A 6,000-nucleotide genomic window follows, 5' to 3' on the forward strand; every position below is an offset into this window, starting at 1 on the left:
GTTCTCCTTGTTGTGAAGTTCGGGTCTGATTTGACTATGCCTAAAATTCAATTTACCATTTTTGTACACTAACGGAATTTTGGTCTTCGTTGGGAGTGTTGCCAAGCCACCATACTCGTTTTTTAGTCAGCCAAGCTACCATACTAGTACCCCTTTTACAACTGTAACAGAGATTGTTATGCTCATGTTGTTGTGATTCTTTACGGGTTTTAGAGAAGTTCTCATTATGCCATTTTTGCCAACACTGAAAGTTGGAGCGACGCGGTTGGTAGGTACCTTGTCGTAGAAATGGATAAAAATGAATGTATCAAGAATTTAAATACGTCTACATACATTCATTTCTCCAATAAGTAATTCCAAACAAGGGAGTAGTTCTTAGTCTTTCGTATCGATGAGATTTCCCGTGTAATCACCTTTATCAATTGGGCGTGTCTTATTGTATTATGCTGCTTACTCGTTGGTTGAACATGAACCGCAAGTCGTGGGGTTGTGCCATAAATACTTCTGTATTTACTTAATTTCTTGACATTCGTCTTCAACGACTTTTTAGCACGCCGGTGTCTCTTTGCTTTGGCAACCGAAGGGGAAAAAACTTGGCAATGTTGTCACTCGTATAGGCAAGCATGAAATTGGCTAGAAATCTAAGCTAAATAAATACTCTCTCCGCAAATAAATATAAGACGTTTTCGAGACTTGACACGAGGCCTCTATGCAAAAAAAAAAATTCCGAGGACAAATACTGTACATACACAACGGAATCATTTCAAATTTTCAATGAGCTGCAGCATACATATGCATGAGCATGACGCATCCATGATGTGTCCTGGCCACTGCCGCGTTCAAGAGGCCAACGGCGGCACGGCTCCACGGGAGCTGCTACGCTTGGCAACCTTTGACTATTTGCAAAGTTCGCCCTTTGAAAGCACAAAGGGATCAATCAGGCGACGGGCCATCTGGGTACGGGAGTACGTGAGCGCATCGGCTGAGTTGAGTCTCATCCTTGGCTGGCTACTTGCTGCCCCGAGGACCATGCATGCAGCTGACCATGAGATTCTGACGTGTGCACCAAATGTAACTACGAGTAGCACTTTGCACTTTGCTTGCGTTGCTTGGCGTGTGCAACCGCGGGGGGTGTTTCGGTCGGTATCATCATCATCATCATCATCATGCAGTAATAGCAGCAGCTTTCTCGACTTGTTGTCAACAAAAATGAAAAAACAATGGCCATCTCGGGTCAAAAAAGGCATTAATTAAAAGGCTTGCAGTGCTCGTGGTGGAATCAGTTTTCGTTGCTTGCCAAAAAGCTTGCGGTGTTTTTCTTTTCTTTTTTTGAAATGCGCCCCGAGTTTCTTGGTTGGTGTGGGGATTCTTGTTTTTTTTAAAGGACAAGAGCAGTTTCGGTTGGTGGATTCTTTAAGAACGAGATCAGTAGCGGCGCCATGCACGGCGAGAGGCGCGTACATGGGCCGGGTAAGGGAGCAAAGGCTTTAAGCCGAGCCTGGTTCGACATCTGCTTTGCCCGTTTGCTAAGTCGTTTGTGCATTTTCTCAGGGCATGTATAATGATGGCATATGGATACATATGTCCTATGATAAAAAATAATTTGAGGCATCTATATTAATTTTTTCTCTCCAATGCAAGTTATTACTAATGGGCCTCATTAAGAAATAGAAAGATAAAGACTCTAGTACACATGCATTTCTATTTTTCACTCCAACCTTTTCAGTTTTTGTCATCGGATCACACTTTTTCTCTTCAATCACCCGCCTTCTGAAGAGGATCCCGCTTCCCTATCCGAACCTACTTTACGTCATATCCGATTCTGCATGGTATGTGAGACATCACCTTAAGGTTATGCATGGTACATGTCCTTAGCAAGCGAATTTTTTTTTTGCCCCTAAAAAAAAGAGTAATGCTTTTTTGCCTCTAAGAAGAAAGAGCAAAGTCTCTTTTTCAGATACAAGTGGGTAAAGTTTTGCCAATCGATTAACTTGCGTGCGAGTGGCCAAATGAGTCATCATGTAAACCATTACTATATTTTTTTATGAGCAATTGATGGGGCCGAATTATATATGTATTTTATTCAAAGCGAAGGGCTTTCATTTCATTCCAAATTCCCCAAGCGAGGACCACCATTAGGGAGGTGGTGGCCCTTTTTCGGGATGTCATAAGCATGTTGATCCACCAATTGTTAGCCTTACCTTAAAAAAACAATTGTTAGCCGAAAATTGTGCTCTCTAAGGCCTCATTTGGTTCATAAGTTGCAAATATCATAACAATAGGGAACATATAGAATTGAGATGACATATATCTCGAATCCTATGAACTAGGAGAATGCCCCGCGCGTTGCTGCAGAAATTTGTGCGGAGTAAAAACGCTGGCATATTACAATTTCTAGATGCATGGATAATAAGGAATATCATTTTTCTAATATGTTAGCATAGTATCCTAAAGCGAGACACAAAAAAATAAATAACACCGTGCCTCTTTGTGTAGTCGAGGAAGGGGTTGCTTTTTTCGCTAACTTGGACACGTCGACTTACCAAAGGGAACCACTAGCAATCAGACTTCTGATGACTAGCGTTTCATCAGACAAGTCCCCCACCGTACGATTGAAATCTTTTGACGCGCCAGATTGATCAAGGAAAACGTGATGTTATTTTTAGTAAGCCGTGATTTGCTTCCACCAAATAATGAATATAGAAATTAATGATTCCTAGAAATTACGTTAAACACTCCATTTTCGTTTTTTCTCTTTTGGTAAGTCGTGATTGCTTCCAAACAAACAAATATAAAAATTAATGCTTCCCAGAAATTAGACATGCTTCCAACAACAAATAAAGCTTTATTTACATCTTTTTTCTTTAGCGCAAAGTTGGCGTAGAAACGTCATTTTTTGTCAGTGGAAGCATCGTGTGGCGGAAACATATTACCCGATAATATGATAGAAATTATTTTCCAATGAAGCATTTTTTTCAACCTTGTCGTACCGTTTTTTAGACACTTTGGAAACATTTTTGTGTGTAATAGAAACTATATTCATGTTGGATATGTGGATAAGTTCATTTTGTTTCCATCAGCTAGAGAATTTGCTTCCATATCAACCAGATATTGTTTTGATTTGGCCAAATTTTATATCCAGTGTACCAGCGTATTTATTTTGTTATTGATCAGTGTACAAGCAAAGTCATAGCAACATCAATCTTAGAACATAGTGGATACTAGGGATCAAACTCTAACAAAACTAACTCGATTACATGATAAATCTCATCCAACCCATCACCGTCCAACAAGTCTACGATGGAATTACTCACGCACGACGGTGAGCATCATGAAATTGGTGATGGAGGATTGTTGATGATGACGATGGCGACGGATTCCCCTCTCCGGAGCCCCGAACGGACTCCAGATCAGCCATCCCGAGAGGTTTTAGGGCTTGGCGGCGGCTCCGTATCGTAAAACGCGATGAATCCTTCTCTCTGATTTTTTTCTCCCCGAAACCAAATATATAGAGTTGGAGTTAAGGTCGGAGGAGCTCCAGGAGGCCCACGAGGTAGGGGGGCGCGCCCCCACCCTCGTGGACAGGTGGTGGGCCCCCTGGCCTTCATCTTTTGCAAGGATTTTTTAATATTTCCAAAAAGTTGTTCCGTGAAGTTTCAGGTCATTCCGAGAATTTTTGTTTCTGCACATAAATAACACCATGGTAATTCTGCTGAAAACAGCGTCAGTCCGGGTTAGTTCTATTCAAATCATGCAAGTTAGAGTTCAAAACAAGGGCAAAAGTGTTTGGAAAAGTAGATACGACGGAGACGTATCAACTCCCCCAAGCTTAAACCTTTACTTGTCCTTAAGCAATTCAGTTGATAAACTAGAAGTGATAAAGAAAAAACTTTTACAAACTCTGTTTGCTCTTATTGTTGTAAATATGTAAAGCCAGCATTCAAGTTTTTAGCAAAGATTATGACTAACCACATTCACAATAACGCATAGGTCTCATGTTTACTCATATCAATGGCATAATCAACTAGCGAGCAATAATAATAAATCTCGGATGACAACACTTTCTCAAAGCAATCATAATATGATATAATAAGATGGTATCTCGCTAGCCCTTTCTGAGACCGCAAAACATAAATGCAGAGCACCTTTAAAGATCAAGGATTGACTGGACATTGTAATTCATGGTAAAAGAGATCCAGTCAAGTCATACTCAATGTAAACTAATAGTAATGAATGCAAATAACAGCGGTGCTCTCCAACTGGTGCTTTTTAATAAGAAGATGATGACTCAACATGAAAGTAAATAGATAGGCCCTTCGCAGAGGGAAGCAGTGATTTGTAGAGGTGCCAGAGCTCGGTTTTGAAATAGAGGTGAATAATATTTTGAGCGGTATACTTTCATTGTCAACATAACAACCAAGAGATGGCAATATCTTCCATGCTACACACATTATAGGCGGTTCCCAAACATAATGGTAAAGTTTATACTCCCCCTTCCACCAATAAGCATCAATCCATGGCTTGCTCGAAACAACGAGTGCATCCAACTAACAAGAGTCCCAGGGGGAGTTTTGTTTGCAATTATTTTGATTTGATTTGCATAAAGCATGGGACTGGGCATCCCGGTGACCACCCACTTTCTCGTGAGTGAGGAGCGGAGTCCATTCCTCTTGAGAATAACCCGCCTAACATGGAAGATATAGACATCCCTAGTTGATACATGAGCTATTCGAGCATACAAAACATGATAATTATTTGAAGGTTTAGAGTTTGGCACATACAAATTTACTTGGAACGGCAGGTAGATACCGTATATAGGTAGGTACAGTGGACTCATATGGAATAACTTTGGAGTTTATGGGGTTGGATGCACAAGTAGTATTCCCTCTTAGTACAGGTGAAGGCTAGCAAAAGACTGGGAAGCGACCAGCTAGAGAGCGACAAAAGTCATGAACATGCATTAAAATTAATCAACACCGAATGCAAGCATGAGTAGGATATAATCCACCATGAACATAAATATCGTGAAGGCTATGTTGATTTTGTTTCAACTACATGCGTGAAAATGCGCCAAGTCAAGTCACTTAAATCATTCAGAGGAGGATACCATCCTATCATACCACATCATAACCATTTTAATAGCATGTTGGCACGCAAGGCAAACCATTATAAGCTCCTAGCTAATCAAGCATGGCACAAGAAACTATGATCTCTAGTTGTCATTGCAAACATGTTTATCCATAATAGTCTTAATCAGGAACGATGAACTAATCATATTTACAAAAACAAGAGAGGTCGAGTTCATACCAGCTTTTCTCATCTCAATCAGTCCATCACATATCGCCATAATTGCCTTTCACTTGCACACGACCGAATGATGTGAATAATAATAATAATAATAATAATAATAATAATAATAATAATAATAATAGTGCACGTGCATTGGACTAAGTTGGAATCTGCAAGCATTCAATAAACAGGAGAAGACAATGCAATATGGGCTCTTTTGTTAGATCAACAATAATGCATATAAGAGCCACTTCAACAATTTAATTATGGTCTTCTCCTATCGACCCCCAAAGAAAATAAAGAAATAAACCTATTTACACGCGAAAGCTCCCAACAAGCAAAAGAAGAACAAGAAATCTTTTTGGATTTTATTTTTAGTTACTACTACAAGCATGGAAATTAAACCAATTAAAAGCTACAACTAATTTTTTTGGTATTTCTTAAGGTTTATTAAACACACAAGAAGAAAGCATAAAAAGGAAAATAAACTAGCATGGATGATATAATGAAAAAGTATGAGCACCGACATCTAGCAATGAGTGTGTGAACATAAATGTAATGTCGGTGAGAAATACGTACTCCTCCAAAGCTTAGGCTTTTGGCCTAAGTTGGTCTATGGCCACGGTTGGCCTGGCGGATATCCATAATAATAGTTGGGGTCGTACTGAGAAGAAGAAGACTCCGATTGCCACTGGTTGGCAATCATCTCCG

The sequence above is a fragment of the Triticum urartu genome, chromosome 7A (genome assembly GCF_056163025.1).
Source record: "Triticum urartu cultivar PI428250 chromosome 7A, HENAU_Tu73, whole genome shotgun sequence".
Taxonomy (NCBI): domain Eukaryota; kingdom Viridiplantae; phylum Streptophyta; class Magnoliopsida; order Poales; family Poaceae; genus Triticum; species Triticum urartu.